At 45.1% G+C, this 20,485-nt stretch overlaps 1 pseudogene; it reads right to left on the bottom strand.

Annotated features, from left to right (window-relative positions):
- Positions 1-998: 998 nt before the first annotated feature.
- LOC144274096 (olfactory receptor 6N1-like) lies at positions 999-11,068 on the bottom strand (annotated as a pseudogene).
- Positions 11,069-20,485: the final 9,417 nt, after the last annotated feature.

Raw genomic sequence — 20,485 nt, forward strand, 5'->3', positions numbered from 1 at the left:
ACCTCTGGCCAAGCCCTGACATGCTCCCAGTGACTGAGCCAGCACTGCCATGTTTGGCATCACAGGAGTTCTGCCCGTTGGTAGGTGGTCGCTGCTTCCTCTCACCATAAGTTGCCTCACCCCCTGAGGAAAGGGCCCTGTGTGGAGCAGAGCTGCCTGGGGTACCTGGGGCTGACTAGACACTGTGCCCTCAGAACTAGCCCTGTCGGACATTGGGCTTGTTGCAGTTAGTTTTGGGGACGCTCATTGTAACAGGTCCCCTCCCTTTCAACTGCTCTGTGCAGCTGGTGGAAGCAGAGCAGCTGGTGCTCTGCAGGGCCATGAGCAGAGTCCCTCGTCAGTGACCATTTGACAGACCCGAGCCCCGGAACGGCCTCCGTTCTACGGGTGCCCAGCAAACCCCCAGCTGGGCCTGGACAGTCCCAGCAGACCTGGCATGTGAGTCTACCTCTTTGTTTGCCCAATCTCCCTGCCTCCAAGGGCCCAGTGACCCTGGAGCTGTTGCTTTCCCGGAGCTGGTCACAGCCGGGTGTAGCCCAGATAAAAGCTATAACGCTGTTCCTGGTGAAGTGTCCAGAGGTCACTGCTGGGGCCTGGTTGCTTGCCTCCGGCCTCTGTGAGTTCAGTGAAGATGGTTGGTTTGCAGAGGGTTATGATGGTAATAAGAACAATTTCAGGGGTGGCAGATTTCCCAGCCTTACGTTCCCATCTCTGCTGCACAAGGAGTTACTAGTTTTATTGTCCAAACATTTATTTTGATCAAGAATGGCTTTTCTAAAGATCTAAACAATTGGTTACAATTTTGTCTCCATTTTGCCTAGTGCCCATAACTCCATGATGGAAACATGGTTATGGCCACCTCCTTCCCTGGTCCTTCCACTGAGATGGACAACACTGAGTGCTGAGATTTTCACTAGGACTTTTCAACTTAATTTTAATGAGGGATGATTGCTGAAATCACCCAGACAGCCTGAGGTTTTCAAAGCTAAGTTATTATCTCAGAGTCTCTGCACGTTTTTGCAAAAGCCACATTTACTGACTGCTTTCCTCAAAGCTTCCTTGACCTCTCTGTTTCTCAGGCTGTAGATGAGGGGGTTTACCAGGGGAGTCAGGACCGTGTAGCAAAGAGGGAGCACTTTGTTTAGGTCTCTCAGTGTACCACGTTTCGGTAGCATGTAGACAATCATTAGGGTTCCATAGAAAATTGTCACCAGAATGAGGTGAGAAGAGGAGGTGGAAAAGGCCTTTTGCCTCCCGGTGGTGGAAGGGATTCTCAGGATGGTGGCGATGATGCACATGTAGGACGTCAGGGTTGGTAGGAATGGAGGCAGGGTGAATACACAGGATACTAACCAGTGTGTGTCACTGCAGGAGAGCTCTATAGGTGGGATGACATCACAATCGAAATGGTCAATGTCATTCGGGCCACAGAATGTTAACTGTGATAGGAATAAAACAAAGATAGTACTAGCCAAACAAGCTTTAACCAGGACCCAGCAGCCAACTGGAGGAAAAACCCGGTATTCATAAGAGTTGAATAGTGGAGGGGTTTACATATCGCTAAATACCAATCATAAGACATCGCTGCTAGGAGACAGCATTCTGTAGCTGCCAGAGCACAAAAGAAATACAGTTGTGTGATGCAACCACTGACTGAGATGGTTCTGTCCCCAGTCAGGAGACTGGCTAGCATCCAGGGCAGGATGGTTGTGGTGTAGCAGATCTCCAGGCAGGACAAATTCCCCAGGAAGAAGTACATGGGAGTGTGAAGGTGCTGATCAGCCACAACAAGCACCACAATGAGGGTGTTCCCAACCATGGTTGCCATGTAGATCACTAGGAACATCAGGAAGAGAAGAATTTGCAGGTCAGGGAGATCCCCGAATCCCAGGAGGAAGAATTCAGTGACGGCTGTTTGGTTTCTGCAGTCTGCCTTTGGTTGTGTCTAGGAACAATAAATCTGTGCGACTGAATTGGAAGGACACAGAGTTAAAAGTTAATCAAATCTCATGAATTAATTCCATAAATATTCAGAAACTCCCCTTCCTCTCGTGGTTACAGGCTGAAATTTTAAGACTAAATTTAGATTTCAGAGCCAAGTGCCAGGAAACTGAGTCTGAGGACAGAACATTGCTCTGATGGGCAAGAGGGTGTTCGACACGGATACCAGTGACTACTATAACAGCCCATTTGTCTCGTAGCCACATACTGATATGACAGATCAGATCATTTCTCTGTCTATCTGACATACCAGAGCTTAACAATGATGCTTAAATGCTGTATTTCATTTCTGGCAATGGCCAGAATCATGCCATGTCTTAGGAGTCAAAATCAAACATCAACTAAAATCTTGGACTGAGGTTTTTCAATTTGGTCTAGAGTTCTTAGGCACCGTCCTGTGTTAGATTTCTTTCCATGAATTCTAACAATATATCCTGGTATATTCAGCATTTCAGTGCCCTGTAGGAGAAGGAATAATTTTCACCCCCTCACAAGAGATCAGTTCCTGCCATAAATTATGAAGTGGAGTAAATTCTCCCTTTTAGTGCCTGTGGTGGTGATGGGAACGTGGTGAGGGACTGGCAGTGCCTTTTCTGTTTCCCAACAGTAGCTATGTAGCAGTCATAAAATACAGCTCTTTGGAGGGTGGATCTTAGGAAGGGGTAAAACCAGGCTGATGTGCGACCCTAACTGGGGAGTGACCCTCCCCACTCCATAATGAGTGTGGGATGATAATACAGGAACAGGAAAGACACTGGGGTGGGGCGGGGGAGGGGGGGGAAGATGCTGTCCCTAAACTCAGAGTCTAGAAACAATCTGGCATGTGTGATCTGGGTTAGTAAGACTCTATCATCACTCACCACCCATTGGGGCACACACTGAGCCAGATCCTCAGCTGGTGTAAATCAAGGTAGCTCCATTTCTGTCATTGGGACAGTTCCTCAACTGAGGACCTGTCACAAGACATGAATCTCATGCTCCATCTCTGTGAAAAGGTGCTATGAACACAGACTGGCGCTGCAGTGGGAAGGAGAGGCTAAAACTCTTAATATTCACCTGAGGAAGAGCTCTGTGTAGCTCAAAAGCTTCTCTCATTCACCAACAGGAGTTGGTCCAATAAAAGATATTACCTCACCCACCTTGTTCCTCTAATATTCACAAAGCACATTCATGCCCCTGTGTCAAGGTTCCTTCCCCACTCTGAATTCTAGGGTACAGATGTGGGGACCTGCATGATAAACCACCTAAGCTTATTTTTATCAGCCTAGGTTAAAACTTCCCCAAGGTACAAACTATTTTACCTTTTGCCCTTGGACTTTATTGCTGCCACCACCAAGAGGCTAATAAATATATAACAGGGAAAGAGCCTGCTTGGAAACATCTTTCCCCCCAAAAAATCCTCCCAAACCCTACACCCCCTTTGCTGGGGAAGCCTTGATAAAAATCCTCACCAATTTGCATAGGTGAACACAGACCCAAACCCTTGGATCTTAAGAACAATGAAAAACCAATCAGGTTCTTAAAAGAAGAATTTTAATGGAAGAAAAAGTAAAAATCACCTCTGTAAAATCAGGATGGTAAATACCTTACAGGGTAATCAGATTCAAAACAGAGAATCCCTCTCAGCAAAACACAAAAACAGGAATATTGATTGACTGGGGATTGATCCTGCTTTGAGCAGAGGGTTGGACTAGATGACCTCCTGAGGTCCTTTGCAACACTGATATTCTATGATTCTATGAATATACATTCCATTCAGGACAGCTTATTTTATCAGCCATTTAAACAAAACAGAATGTACCGCATATCTAGCTAGATTACTTACTAAGTTCTAAGACTCCATTCCTTTTCTGTTCCCGGCAAAAACATCACACAGATGGAGAGAACCTTTGTTTCTCCCCCGCTCCAGCTTTGAAAGTATCTTGTCTCCTCATTGGTCATTTTGGTCAGGTGCCAGCGAGGTTATCCTAGCTTCTTAACCCTTTACAGGTGAAAGGGTTTTTCCTCTGGCCAGGAGGGATTTTAAAGGGGTTTACCCTTCCCTTTATATTTATGACATGCCCCCCAAATCACGATAGGGTGAAACGCTGGCTGTGATTTCTTCCTGGAGCTCGAGGAAAAAACAGAGTTAATAAGACACATGCACCTCTAAATGTACTACCAAGTATAAAAAGACTAACAATATTTTCCACATCTCAAGGACGATTTTAACCAGTTGATTCTGGGAAACTTTCACGGGAGAGTGCATCAGCCACTTTGTTAGAAGCTCCTGAGATGTGTTGGATGTCGAAATCAAAATCTTGGAGAGCTAAAGTCCACCGAATACGTTTTTGTTATTTCCCGTGGCAGTATGAAGCCACTGTAGCGCAGCATGGTCGGTTTGCAGGTGGAAACGCCGTCCCCAAACATATGGGAGTAGCTTTTCCAGAGCGTAGACAATGGCGTAACATACCTTTTCACTGACTGACCAGTTGCTTTCCCTCTCAGACAGCTTCTTGCTGAGAAACACTACAGAGTGGAATTCTTGATCCGGTCCTTCTTGCATTAAAACTGCTCCCACACCACGCTCGGACGCATCTGTGGTTACTAGGAATGGTTTGTCAAAGTCTGGGGCCCTTAGTACAGGGTCAGACATGAGTGTCGCTTTAAGCTGGTTAAAGGCTTTCTGACACTCTTTGGTCCACTGAACGGCATTTGGCTGTTCCTTTTTGGTTAGGTCTGTCAGTGGGGCGGCGATTTGGCTGTATTGCAGTACAAATCGCCTGTAATATCCGGTCAAACCTAAGAAGGATTGGACCTGTTTCTTTGACTTTGGGACAGGCCATTTTTGGATAGCATCCACTTTAGCCTGTAGGGGGTTGATAGTTCCTTGACCCACCTGGTGTCCAAGGTGAGTCACTCTGTTTAGGCCTATTTGACACTTCTTAGCCTTAACAGTTAGTCCTGCCTCCCTTATGCGCTCAAAGACTTTTTGTAGATGTTCCAGGTGTTCTGTCCACGAATCCGAAAATATGGCCACATCATCAAGGTAGGCAATTGCATAGTCTCCTAATCCCGCTAGGAGACCATCTACAAGTCTTTGGAAGGTGGCGGGTGCATTTCGCAGCCCGAAAGGGAGTACATTAAATTCATACAGCCCGAGATGTGTGGTGAAGGCTGACCTTTCCTTGGCAGATTCATCTGGCGGTACCTGCTAGTACCCCTTGGTTAAGTCCATGGTAGAGATGAACTGGGCCCGTCCCAGTTTCTCTAATAGTTCATCTGTGCATGGCATTGGATAGTTGTCTGGGCGAGTTACAGCATTTAGCTCACGGTAGTCCATGCAAAAACGTATCTCCCCATCTGGTTTGGGAACTAGAACCACTGGAGATGCCCAGGCACTGCCAGAGGGGCGGATTACCCCCATCTGTAGCATATCCTGGATCTCTATAAAACTATAGCAGTTTTAGCTTGAGGAGACACCCGGTAAGGTTGGACTTTAATTGGGTGAGCATTACCTGTGTCAATGGAGTGGTATGCCCATTCAGTCAGTCCTGGGGTGGCTGAGAACATTGGTGCGTAGCTAGTGCACAGCTCCTGGATCTGCTGTCGCTGCATACGCCCAAGGGTCATGGAGAGGTTCACCTCTTCCACACCACCAGCACTTTTCCCTTCGTAGTAGACACCTTCAGGCCACTCAGCGTCATCTCCTCCCTGGGCTGTAAACTGACAAACTTTTAATTCTCTGGAATAAAAGGGCTTTAGAGAATTAATATGGTACACCTTAGGCTTTCGGTTGGAGGTGGGGAATTTTATGAGATAATCAACAGCTCCCAGGTGCTCCTGGACCGTGAATGGCCCTTCCCATGACGCTTCCATTTTCTGGGCCTGGAGCGCCTTTAAGACCATGACCTGGTCTCCTACTATGCAGGAACACTCTCTGGCATGTTTATCATACCAGGCTTTTTGCTCTTTTTGAGCATCCTGTAGGTTTTCTTTAGCAAGGGCTAAAGAGGTTCGGAGGGTGTTTTGTATGTTGGTTACAAAGTCCAGAATGTGAAAACCCCTTCCATTGCTGCTTCACCAACTGTAATGGCCCCTTAACCTCACAGCCATATACATATTCCTCAGCTCTCATACCCTAATGCCCCTACTCTACTTGCGCTACATTGATGACATCTTCATCATCTGGACCCATGGAAAAGAAGCCCTTGAGGAATTCCACCATATTTCAACAATTTCCATCCCACCATCAACCTCAGCCTGGACCAGTCCACACAAGAGATCTACTTCCTGGACACTACGGTGCTAATAAGCGATGGTCACATAAACACCACCCTATACTGGAAACCTATTGACTGCTATGCTATTGGCCTTGATAGAAGTACCTGCCCGTGGTGACCATGGTACAGGATAGCCCTCAGGACATACGAAGGCAGCTCCAGATCCGGAAGCAGCTTCCGTTTGCTGGCAGGAGACCTTGCAGGTTTAGGGGGGGTGAGATAGGCACTAACATGGGCATGGAAGTTTGGGGAACAGGACAGAGGCCGGGGCTGGGCATGGAGGGCAGGGACCTGGGAAGAAAGAGAGAAGATCAACCACTTTCTGAATGTGAGTCAGGATTATCCCCACTTTAGAGAGTGGGAAATTGAGGTGCCACGTGGGAGCGGGATTGACGTTTGGCCGAGCGTCTGAAGAATCGCTACAGCCAAAATAGAAAAGCTATTAAGTGTCAGAAGAAGATGAATCGTGGAATTAAGAGTTCAGGGCTGACCAGCAAAGATGTCTTACATGTCATAAACCAGTCTGCGCTCTGCCACCTCCCTGGTCTCGGAGACAGGGGTCCATCCCTTGGACGGGGTTAAAGAATCTTTCTCTCAGACACACAACTGTGAATAGTTTGGAAAACAAACCCTACTTATAATGTTGTTCACTGGCCCTGCTAGAAACTCCACCCTCCAACCATTGTGAACCAGGACCAGGGACACCATTCCCCTCTCCTGTCTACAGGTACCTGTGCACCTGCAGACATTGCAGCTGGCACATGCATTGGTGCAGGCTCTGTCACGGAGCTGGATGAATCACCCTGCTGGCCCACATACCCAGCGTTCTCTCCCTGGGCAATCCGTCCCGCTGTCTGCTCCACCTCTCTTCATCCAGGAACCTCTAGAGCAGTCTCTCTTGATGGATTGTGTCCTTCTTCTCCTTGGCTCTTTTGGAAGCCAGGTGCTTTTGGCTTCTCTTTGCCTCTATTGGCAAACCTCCTGCACGGTCCTCGTCCTTCTGGCCCACTGCTGGCCACTTGTAGCACCAGCAGTCTTGGCCCAGCAGGCGTGCAAGTGTCTTCCAGTGGAAGGAAACAGAGACTATATTCATTGTACTGCCTGGGGTGGGGGGAAGAATCCCGCACTTTGCTTTCTGTCTGTCCACACTGTGGAATGCTTCTAGATCACTCTTTCATAAATTCTCGTGTATTCTCCATCTCACTTCCATCCCTGGAAGATTCACAGAGGCACAAGCAACCTGTCTGCCAACAGTGGCCAATGCCAGTTTCTCCAGAGGGAATGAACGGAATAGGTATTCATCAAGTGATCCATCTCCCGTTGACCATTTCCAGCTTCTGGCAAACAGAGACTAAGGACACCATTCCTACCCATACTGCTTAATAGCCATTGATGGACCTTTCCTTCATCAATTTCTAGAGTTATTTTTTGAACCCTGTTATAGTCTTGGCGTTCACAACATCCCCTGGCAAAGAGTTTCACGAGTTGACTGAGCATCAACCTCTTCTTTTACTTTAAATCAATTACAGATAATTAAGACGCTGGATCTGGCTGACGCAGGGTAGGCTGCAGTTGTGTTTTGGGGATCTTTACCAATCCTGGCTCTGACTTTGGGGAATCCCTTAATATTTTAGAACTATCAGAAAACCAAGTAATTTTCCAGGCATGTGATAGGATCGCATCAAAGTATGCGGAGGAGCTATTGAGGGCAATGGTGTGTGAACAGCACATCAATGAGTGCAATGGTTTTATGAGATACCGGGGACAAGGGGAGGGTGACCTACAAAAGCTCTCTCTACCCAAACATTTGAAAAAGTCATCCAGAACTCATGCTTCAAAAAAAAATTCTGACTATCACCTTCCAGGAGAGGAAGGAAATCAGGACAAAAAGTAACAAACTTTTGAATTAGAATGCAGACTTCTGCAGGCTGCAGAGTGGATTCTCTCTTACCCTCCTCCCGAGCCCAGCAACAGAGATGCCAGGATGACATAGGGCAAAAGAATGTCTGCTGCATGAAGCATCATCTAAAGTCACCTTCCAAGGAGTTCAAGAGAAACCAGGATAAAATCAAGGATTCAAAATTCCTATTGTTACTGCTAGGTGGGGTAATAATTTGCTACCCAAAGAATACACCTGAAGAATTTGATAAAAGTACCAATAGAACAAAAAGCTCAACTTGCAAAAATAGCCCCTCAGGCCTGCTAGGCTTGTTAGCCGTTAACAGTATGGAATGCTGTACCTTCAAGGGTTTCCCCCTTCTGTTTGGACTGGATATAAATCCCACACTGGGCAAGAAGGGGTTAAGGAGCTGCTCTGGCCTCAGCCAGACCCACCCCAACACATCTGCAGGGTAGGCACAGACCAGAGGGAGGATTTAAAAGGGAGCAGAACAGCTCACTTGTGGGCAGACCTGGCAAGAGGAAGGTCCTTTATCTGGCAGATCCTGAGGGAAGGCTGGCTCTGTCCCTCAGCAACTGCCTGAAGGTTCCCCCCTGACATGGGCGGCGAGTTCTATGGGCCTGTGGAGCCCGGGCACCAGGAATATTCCTGTCCCAGAGGCCCAGCTCCACCAAAGTTTCCAACCTCCCCCACACACACACACTCCCCCCGCACTTCCCCCGGCCCCACCCGCTGCCCCCGGGCAATTTAAAACAGCCCAGCGGCTCCCGCCGCCACCCACAGCACAGCGGGGCTGAGCGGCTTCCTGCGCACTCGTTGGAACTTTTGCACCGAGTTTTCAGTTTCTTTAAAAAAGAATCCCGAAATGTTTGAGGGAAGCAGACAGGTTCTAAGATGTTGTTGTTGGCGGTATTGTTTAGCTGAAAAAACAATCTCCATTAAAAAGAACCCAGCTGAAAATTTCCAACCAGCAGTAAATGTTAAATAAATTGGGGAACATTAATCTTGCCTGATAAGAGCCTGATTTCAAACTCATTGATTCGATCTCATCTCTGTGATTTCTTTTTCAAGGGGAAAGTTGCGTGGAGGTAACAATTGAATAAGCAGTAAAGTTGGCAGCACACAGAATGTTTTTTACAGAAGAGCCCCTTTAAACCCTGGCTTAGAGTTGAACCAAGCAGCCAAAGCCTGTCTATCCTGACCCTATTCAAGGACACACGGGAGCTGACTGGGAGTAGAACCCAGAGTTCCTGGCCTAGCTCCACACTGCTGCTGGCTGAGTATAAATGGTGTAAATGGGTGTACAGAACTTACACAGAAGACACAGAAGACACGGGGCTGTGTTGGCATTTTATTCTATTAGATTCATGCCCAAGTGGTAAGCTTGGTGATGGTCGCAATGGAGGGACCTTCTTTGCAAGAACTGTTGGATTTGGAGCGTGCTTTGTTCCATCCTTCATACTGCATTTTATCAAGCCACACCTTGTGCCGAATCCTCAGACTGGGTAAAGTGATGAAGGAGGTTACACAAGTGTGATAATATTACTGATTGATTGTCAGAGGTGAGGAGCACTAAGAACACCTACTCATTGTAAGTGATGAGTTCTATGTACCTTTGACATTCCTAGAATGAGATATTAGGGAAAGGAGAAACAGGGCCATTCCCTCTGTCACTCTAGTGCTGATCATTGTCCTTCTCATTCCCTCCACAGCCATCACACAGTGTACTGAGGAAGAAAATGTCCAACCAAACCTCCATGATCAAATTCTTTCTCCTGGGATTCTGTGATGTTCAGGAGCTGCAGATTTTACAAAGCAGTGGTGTTTCTACTGCTTTACCTGATATCCCTGCTGGGGAACCTTCTCATCATCACAGCCAGAGCCCTTGACCGCCACCTTCACAACCCCATGTACTTCTTCCTGATGAATCTGTCCATCCTAGACTGTGGTTCCATCTCTGTCACCATTCCCAAATCTATGGCCAATTCCCTCATGAACACAAAATCGATTTCTTATTCTGGATGAGATACCCAAATCATTTTTTTCTTATTCTTTGCTTCAGCAAATTTTCCCTTACTGACCATCATGCTGTATGATCGATACATCGCCATCTGCCAACCATTGCACTTGGAGAAAGTAGTGAACAGGAGAGCTTTCGTCCAAATGGCAGCCAGTGCCTGGATCAGTGTTATTCTCTACTCTGCAGTGCACACCAGGAACACGTTTGCAATATCCTTGGGTGGGTTTTTGGAGGGGGGTGAGGGAGTGAGAGAACCTGGATTTGTGCAGGAAATGGCCTAACTTGATTATCATGCACATTGTGTAAAGAGTTGTCACTTTGGATGGGCTATCACCAGCAGGAGAGTGAATTTGTGTGGGGGGGTGGAGGGTGAGAAAACCTGGATTTGTGCTGGAAATGGCCTAACCTGATGATCACTTTAGATAAGCTATTACCAGCAGGACAGTGGGGTGGGAGGAGGTATTGTTTCATATTCTCTGTGTATATATAAAGTCTGCTGCAGTTTCCACAGTATGCATCCGATGAAGTGAGCTGTAGCTCACGAAAGCTCATGCTCAAATAAATTGGTTAGTCTCTAAGGTGCCACAAGTACTCCTTTTCTTTTTGCGAATACAGACTAACACGGCTGTTACTCTGAAACCCCAGACTGGTGTCAGACCCTGACACTGTGCAAGGTACTCTCCTTTCCCAATCAAATAAAGCCCTGCAATTGGTGCACTGAAATTATTCTCCCTTTCTGGGTTCTGGATGATTAATGTGAAATAACAGTTTATCCCAAAGCCAGAATCTCTGGGTCTTCTCCTCCAAACTCACCAGTACAGTGTGCCGCTTCCTCACCAACCTCTCCCTCCTGGATGTCCTGCTCACCAGCATGGTCGTCCCCATGGTGATCAATCAGGAGACGAGTTCCTTCCCTAGCTACCATGCCCAGGCCTACTTCCACTGCCTGATGGACAGCATGGAGTTCTTCTTCTTTGATATCATGTCCTCAGACTTCGAAATGGCATCTCATACCTGCTGCAATACCTCACTATCGTGAGCAATCAGATCTGCCTCTGCCTGGTGGCTGCCTCATGGTGAGGGGTAACATTTGCAGAAACACTTCTGTGACAAGTGCAACATGCCTTAGTCACTCAGGCCAGATTTTTAAAGGTATTTAGGTGCGTTGTGAGATCTTCAAAAACATCTTATCACTTAACACCCATGGATTTCTATAGGTATTAAGCCTCTAGGTTCTTTAGGTAATCCTCCGTAGGCACCTAAATACCTTTAAAAATATGGCCGTATTATAGGTAGAAGTGCCAAAGTCACGTTTGAAAATAAGACTTTGGTACCTAAATAACTGGGTGAGGGATGATAATTTTACCCAGTGGCTGTAAATGGAGGAGAATCTGTGTGCGTGTAAGTGTGTGTGTGTTTATATGAGAAGAAGAGGGAGAATGTCTAGCGAGACAAGGTAGAGCCAGGTCTACACTGGAAAAGTTTTGCTGATATAGCAATACAAACAAACTCTCCTACTGTAAATGAACTAGTAGTTTTGCTGGTATTACTTACACTGGTTCTCTGAGAGAAACAAGCCACACCGCAGAAGCATTTGTAAGCTGGTTTAACCATGTTTACAAGAGGGGTTTTACTGGCATAGAAATGTTGCCCAAAAAATCACACTTCCAAGCTGACATTGCTATGATGGTGAAGGTTTCTAGTGTCAATCTGTCTTATGTGTTTCTTTTTGGGAGATTACATGATAAGTGCAATGTACTGAGACATTGCTTTCAGTGTGTGTTTGCTAGTCAAGTACACTGCTCACATGTGTGGTGTTGTCAATGTACATTATTGTGAGTGTATACCTGAGTTGAAATCAATGTCCATGTGAGTTTTCTGTTCGTGTGTGTCCATGAGAATGTACAATAACATGTGTTTATTACAAAAAATATTGCGTAACTTTTGTGTGTGTTGTCAGTGCTTCTTCTGGCGTGCAAGTTTGCATTATTGTTGTGTTTGTGAACACACAATATTCTGTGTTTATTAGTGAAAAATATTGTGTGAATACATGAGTGTTATGACTGTGGATTATTGTGCTTGTGTTTGTACGGGTACATGATTGCATATTTATGGGAAAATATGATTTTGCTGCATGTGTGTGTTTGGAAGTGAACATTAATAAGGACTTACCGCTGAGCCTGGGATAAACATCAAAAGCTGCTGTCTTCCTGCAGCTCTTCAGATAGTGAGATTTGAGTCCGTTCAAAGGTGATGTCTCCAATGCATCATTTCCTCCCATGCCAAGTGCAGCTCATTTCAGGAGTCCTTCAACTTTTGTATTTGCTATCTTGTTAATTTTAAAACAAAATTTGCAAGAATTATTTTGAGCCACATTTTCAAATGTCACTTTTATTCTGCATCTTGAAAGGACTCCAGAATGGTGCAAAAAATTCCATATTTGGGCTTTTATTTTCAAGGGAGTCTAAAGAAGTTAATGTGTTATACCAATAAAATAAAAACCAGCAGGATCTTATTAAAGGGGAAAAGGCAAAATACCACATTTATTGTGAATACAGAAAGAATCATAGTAAGCAGTTAGTTATAGCTATAACATTCCATTCAGTCTCATATTTATTCACACATTCATTCATACACACACACACACAGGTTCTGCAAGGTTGTTATCATAGTTATCAGCCTTAGAGTTGCTCATGCCAAGCCACTGGCCAGGTGGCCTGGACATGAGGAGGGAGCAGGGCCTTGTCAGATGCTCATCTGATGCTCCTGGAAGTTGGTTTGCAGAATCAGACCCCCAAAGTTCTCACTTTCTAGAGTCTATTTTTATAGGAATTTCTTCCTTTGCCAGTCTATGGGAATTGCTTCATCATGCTGTTGCTGAATCAATCAGCAGATGGCACATTCCTGACGGCTCCGTGCTGCTAGATGTTATCTTGTTCTTTGGTTCTCCCATCCTTGAGGCTGTTGGGTGGATTCCAGTCTGCCCTCCGGGAGCCCTCTGGTTATTTCCACTTGACACCTTCTTCAGCCGATGGACACTGGATTCTTAGGCTGGCCCCTCCCTGATCATTCATTTATTATCCACACCAAGCATCCATCCACATCCATCCATTTTAATCACAACTGTTAACAAAGCAAGATGAATACAACAAAAGGGCGGGGAGTCTCTGGGTGCTGTTTCTGTTGTTACAGAGTATTGTTTTAAGTCTCTCTCTGTGTGAGTAGTTGTTACAAAGAATTGCTTTGAGAACAGACTCTGTCTTAGAATGTACTAACACAATTAGCAGCTTGCAAGTTTCACATATAGAGGGAGAGAAACAGTACTAAAAACCAAGAGACTTCTTAATTACTAATACCCTGGAATTTAAACTATGGAGAATCAAACTCATTTGTGATTTTAATACAGAACTTCTTTAATATGATTCAACAAGTGCAGTAGATAGGAGTTCAGAACTTGTTCCAGGCCCAGGTCCTCCAAGGTATTATGCACCCAGATCTCATGGGACTTGGTTTTTGGTTTTGCCACTGACATACTTGGTGGCTCTGGGCAATAGCCAATACTTGGTGCTTCACAGCAGGTGAAAAATCAACTCATCCAGTGCTGAACATGAAATGTAACTTATTTCTTATGCCCAGAGGCCAGCTCAGAAGAACTCAGGTCCCATTCAGGCATCAAATGAAATGGTGCCCATGGATGAATTTAATCTGAGAATGACATCAGCCTCATGATAGCTTCGAATGGACGGAACTGTTATAATTCAACTCTATAGATGATGTGAAAGTAGAATGAATTATATTGAAATTATAATTCATTAAAGAAATGCTGCTTGAAGGGTTTGTTGAAATATAGTTGTCAGGAAGAGAAACATTAAAGAGTGTGAGACAATGGGTCCTCAAACTAATTAACTTAGAGCTCCTACTGAGGTAGGAGATTGGTAAACGTTAGTATGCAAATAAGATAGGTATGTATATTTGTCAGTTTCTGCTTCCTTTTGTCTCTTATGTTAAATTGGCTTTGGCTTATCTGTTTAAACAAGTTAGCTTGAGCTTTTGCAAGAGGCACACATATCTGGGTACATTGGCAAAGCGCTTTGCTAATAAACAGAGTGGTCTGACAAACCTTCTGAGTCTTGAATCTGACTTTGACAATGATCAGGAAAAAAAGTCCCATTATTCACTGCTCTGTCTATTTAAAGTGTCTATATGGCTGCCATGACTGCATTCCATCACGATGTTTTCCAAAGTATAAATTGCAGGTTTCACCAAACAAAATTTTCACAGAAAGTCTTCACTTTCCTTGAACATTTTCTGTTTTTCATTTAAAGAAATGAAAACTGGAAAAACAAATAGTTTTGCCTGAAAATTGTATTTTTCATTTAATTTAATTTAATTTAGTTTAATTTAATGGTTTTTGACAGTTTTCAGACAAAAAAGTTCAGTTTTGAGAAATGTTGGGGATTTTCTTTAACAAAAAAACCACAAAATTTTCATGAGGAAACAAAGTTTCCAACCACCTCTGTTTTAACCACTAACTCTTTAATATATTTATCCTCCCCGCAACCCTACAAGGCAGGGCAGTACTATTATATCCATGTTATAGATGGGAACTGTTGTCCGGACAGAATGACGTGCCCAAGATCACACAGGAAACCCAAGGCAAAGCAGGTAGCTGAGCTGGGTCTCTCAGGTTCCATGTTAGCGTCCAGATCACCTGGACCATTCCTCCTCAGTCACTGCTGTCACGCTGTCTGGAACGGCTCCCAACCATGAGTGCCAATCGCAGGTCAGACGGTCAGAACACAGGGCAGACACCCCAAACTGGTGGTATATTCAGTAATTAGATTTCACCAAGCCAGTAATAAATGTGAACTCCTGGATCACTATATTAGTATTGCCATGGAGTCACAGACAGTCCCCTAGGATCTCCAGCCAATCTTACCAACCAGATAAACTGGACTTTGTGATAAAAGGTTATTAAAACAAAGAATCACATTCTATTGGGTTACTCCCAACCCCAAAGGGTCAGTCACTTATCCCAGGTCAATGGATCCTCTTGATCTCACAGCAAAGGCAATGCTGGCAGCAAATTTCTCTAGTAAACTAACTAAAGTTTTATTAGCTAAGAAAAGAAATGAAAGTTATTGAAAGTTTAAAGCAGGTAAAATACATTAACAGGTTTGGACAGTCCAAGTTTGTCAGTCCAAAGTGACAGCAGAGATGTGGTATCTGCTAGTTTTCCATAAGTCTCTCAGGGTTACCCAAGATAACTTTGGGGATCTCTGTCTTGCATCTTTTCAGGTTTCAGAGTAGCAGCCGTGTTAGTCTGTATTCGCAAAAAGAAGTGAAGTACTGGTGGCACCTTAGAGACTAACCAATTAATTTGAGCATAAACTTTCATGAGCTACAGCTCACTTCATCGGATGCATTTAGTGGAAAACCCAGTGAGGACATATATATACACACAGAGAACATGAGAAAACAACTAAACCAAAAAACCAAACCTGTAAGGAGAGTGATCAATTAAGATGAGCTATTACCAGCAGGAGATCGGGGTTGGGGGGAGGGAGGGGGGAAACTTTTTGCAGTGATAATCAAGGTGAGCCATTTCAAGCAGTTAACAGGAACAACTGAGGAACAGTGGGGCGGGGGGGGGGAGGGAAGAAATAAACAAACATGGGGAAATAGTTTTACTTTATGTAATGACCCATCCATTCTAAGTCTCTATTCAAGCCTAAGTTAATTGCATCCAGTTTGCAAATTAATTCCAATTCGGCAGTCTCTTGTTGGAGTCTGTTTCTGAAGTTTTTTTGTTGTAATATAGCGACTTTCATGTCTGTAATCGCATGACCAGAGAGATCGAAGTGTTCTCTGACTGGTTTATGAATGTTATAATTCTTGATATCTGATTTGTGTCCATTTATTCTTTTACGTAGAGACTGTCCAGTTTGACCAATGTACATGGCAGAGGGGCGTTGCTGGCACATTGCTTGCATCTGGAATGTTCCATGAAAGTGTCCAAACAGCTCAGAGAGACAGAACCATTCCCTGGATCCGTTCTCACAGCTGTCTTCCCCGGAAAGCAATCTGGCAAGTGTTTCCATCACAGCATAGGTTTTTCCTCTAATGACTAAACGCAGACTGGGTCTGTGGATTTCCCTTTGTCCAACACAATGACCCATACTTTGAAGGTAGCATGTTCTTCATTTACATTTCCAAGGCTCCAATCGCATTTGATGGGCAAACGTAATTACCGGGATACATGCAATATAAATTGCAATGTAACAGCAGACAACAATCCTTCCTTAATTTTCATGAAGCTCACACATCAAGTAAATTCACACTTTTGATCTAGGGTTAATTAAGTAGAGGGATATACATAATGTAAAGGGATAGCATTCAACAGGTTACAGATAAGTGAAGGCAATATCATCCCATTTCCTTTGAACTAAATTAACACTTGAGTGAATTAGTACACTTAACATTTCTTTGATAGTCATACGTTAGTGATGGTAATATAGTATGTAGTCCTGTTTATTTGCCTGAGATAGAATTTTGGGTTTTGTTTGCCCACTTGAATTTTGAGGTTTTTAAAATAGAATTGTTTGTGTCTTATACCCTTATCAACATATGTGAACAAGGGGCTGGGGGGACACCACCGTGTGTTGCTTCTGCCTACAGATGGGGGTTTTTCAATACAAAGAGAAAAGATAAGAAATAGGGTTCCAGTGTTGCTGGATATGGCGGGAGTTTGATATACAGTGTATAATTGACGGCTGCCTGACTCCTCTCCCAAGACAAGGTCAAGTAACCAGTTGGGAGGGGCCAGGGAGATGGGGGAAGCTATAAGGAACACAAAAAAACAATGAAAAAGGTAACCCTGTCCGGTGCATAATTTCACTCCCTACCCCTCCCACGGGGTACAAAAGAGGTGGTACCGAAGCCCCCAGACTCAAGACCCTCCAAAACGGAATATGACCATAAATTGCAAGGGTGGTACCAGGGTTCAGGGTACCGGGGTGTACACTACAGGTATAATTAAGCCCACTACAAAGGAGGAGGGAGAGGAAGCTCTGTTGGTGTAAAGAGCTGGGGTTATGCATTGCCGGCAGTTTGGACACTGGCTACCTGCTTTCTGTCTGCATGACAAGAACCAAGGGAGGGTAGGGGAAGCCCTAACAACACACAAGTGAATCGGCCTATTGCTCTGACCTGAGCTGGCCTGTCAGGGTCACAATTGCTACGTGACCAGAGGGAGCGACATTACTCAGGTATGCCTTCACAGGGATTAATAAACCCATGGCTGCCCTGGATCCACCGACTCGAGCTCATGGGGCTTTGTAGCCAGACAGCCAGCCCCCCCCCGCTCAGACCAGCATTGCTGGAAACACAGGAGGAAGCCGGAACAGGGCACTTAACATATATTCCAGCACAGCCTTTGAAGCTGTGAGAAGCACAGGTGTGCTGCTACAATGTGCCTCTGGGGGCAGATACAACGATTAAGCTCACAGCAGGCAGAGGCCCTGTGACAGACATGGCTTTTAGCCCCTACTAAATAGCGTGATGCACACACACCAACATCCTAGTTGGGAAAATATTTACCCTGATAAAAGAAATGTCCAGTAGTCAACACTTATTGTTTCTCTCCCTTGCAAGTGTAAACTACTCTTGCGAAAGCTGGCGTCACCCAGACAGACCAGCCTCAATTTGGCATAAGAAAGGAGAAAGAGAATAAAGGAGTACAGAGGTATAAGTAGGGGACCTACAGCACCATGATTTTGGAGTGCTTTTCACTATCTATCTGCTGGTCAGATAAGTGACAGCCTCCCAAGGCTTCTGCAGCTAAGAGGGTCCCTACGCCTTGTCCCTTATTCGTCTTTCCGCGGAATTGAGTGACCGATCCTGGCTTGGCACCGCTGGAATCGAGAGATGCAAGGAGGGTAAGAAGCACCCACACCTGATCTCCTATCTTTAGTGTACACATATTTTGAAATAGAGCTCTAGACTTTGTTTTCTTTCTTTGGGATTGTGGCTTCAGTTTTGTAACTTGTTTGTGTGTGTAACATCTCTACATTTAAATAAGTAGGCACTAGCAATTTTGTAACCACATGATTAGAATCTAGCTTAATAAATTTTGGTAACCATTTATGCATAAGCCTGACTTGTTTTCTCTGGTTTACTGTAAAGCAGCCGACACAATTAAAGAACCTCAGCCGTTTTGGCTCTAAAGCCTGGCCATTAGGTGAGAGTACTAAGAGCCTAGTGTTGAGTTGTGCCGCCTCCACGGGGCAAACTCTTGGGGCACCTGTCAGTCAATCCTGGCTGCCCGCTGCGAAGGAGCTGTGAGCTCTAGCAGTTAAAGTCACGGGTGTGGAGAGGCTCTTAGTGCTGCCATTGGGGCACCTGTCAGTCAGTATTGACTGCCCGCTGCAAAGGAGCTCTGAGCTCTAGCAGTTAAAGTCACGGGTGGTTAGGACCTTGGGGCATCCGTCAGCCTAGCCCGGGCTGCCCGCCGCGAAGGGACAGTGCGTCCTAGCGGTTAAAGTCACGGATGGTATAAACGGGCATAGCTGGCACCTCACCAAACATCCTTGGCCGTCGGCTAACAGGCTTGGGCTCTGGGGCTGAAATATTGCTGTGTAGACATTCGGACCCAGGCTGGAGCCCGAGCTCTAGGACCCTACACAGCAATTTTTAGCCCCACAGTCCAAGCTCTGCAACCCCAAGTCAGATGACCCAGGCCTGCCGAAGCCATGCCACAGGGCTTTTATCCCCATGTAGACATACCCGAAGGGACTGGGACTCATGACACCCAGGTTATATTCCTCAGAGCTGCTGTGTGACCTCTAGCCAGTCACTTCCCCTCTCTGTACACTCTGAAAAATGAGGATGATGATCCTGACCCGGCTTGATAAATCACTTTGAGATCTACAGCTAAGTTGTATTGTTATCTCGATCTACAGGGTAACCAGGCACAGAGCAGGGAAGAATACCTGAAGAATGCAGCTGGGTGGGAAATGGGTTTCCCATCCTGCAAGACTTTTCAAGATTTTGAGAGAGACAAAGAAGGTGAGGTATCATTTTTTATTGGACCAACCTCTGTTGGTGGATGGGACAAGCTTTTGTGCTTCACAGAGCTCTTTCTCTGGTCTGGAGAAGAGAACCATAGTGTCCATGATCAGTACAAGGTGGGACAGATTGTTATGCATAAGGGGATCACACATATTATAGGAGACCACTTAAAATGAAGTGGGCAATTAACATGAAGTGGGCGATTAAAACTCTGCAGAATAGGCGGAAGGCCCATTGGCTCCAAAGGAGCTACAGCCAATTTACACCTGCAGGGCGACCAATGTGAATTCAATATTTTTTAAAAGTCTTGCAGCGTTGCATCTGCAGCCCATTGAGCTTTTTAGTTTAGTGCTGTCTGTAGTAAGAGAAAAATTAATGTAATGGCTGAGAAAGAAAGAAAGAAAGAAAGAAAGAAAGAAAGAAAGAAAGAAAGAAAGAAAGAAAGAAAGAAAGAAAGAAAAAGATTTGGGCCATTCATCCCAACAGAAGTTGAAGATGAGATACTTGAAAACTGTGCAACACTGAATTCCTCCAAAGTTCTATCCCTAGAGGGACTGAACCATTCTCCGCCACCAATAAAAGTTACACTTGTAATTAAACCCAGGGGGCAAGGAGCTAAGAAAGTGCAGACGGGTTCAGAACTTTTGAATCAGCTTCGGATCACATTGGCAGGCAAAAAATATGGATTTATAACTGTGTAATGGGCTAGATCCCCAGCTGATGTAAATTGACATCGCTCGACGGAAATCCAAGGCCCAGATTCTCAGTTGGCGTAAATAGGCCAAACTACCATGAACTCAATGGAAGTGTAACAATTTACACAAGCCCATGACCTGGCCCTTAGTTTTTAGTCTTCACCTCTGGGTACCTCTTGGTGAATGACTTCAGTCAGACAAGGCAGGCTGAGCTGTGGGTTCCTCTAGAGCTGCTGATACAATGCAGGAGGAAAAAAAAGTCTCTGCTCCCCCAGAAGTGATTACGTGATGTTAATGAAGGAACAGGCTATTCCAGGCCAGCTGAGATTCTGGTGCGACAAGGCTCTTCGCTATTGTGGATCATGTGTCTCTGTTAGAAATCGCTGTTTTAGTCCCTTCCAACCCTGAGATTCTATGATTCATTCATTCTATGATTCATTCTACAAACACCTTGGGACATGCTTTGGGCCTCTGCCCTGCCTTGTTTTTAGCCAAGGGTCCTTCCAGGGATGCTGCCATCAAGTGAGATAAAGGGCGG

This window comes from Eretmochelys imbricata, chromosome 14 (assembly GCF_965152235.1).
Source record: "Eretmochelys imbricata isolate rEreImb1 chromosome 14, rEreImb1.hap1, whole genome shotgun sequence".
NCBI lineage: Eukaryota > Metazoa > Chordata > Testudines > Cheloniidae > Eretmochelys > Eretmochelys imbricata.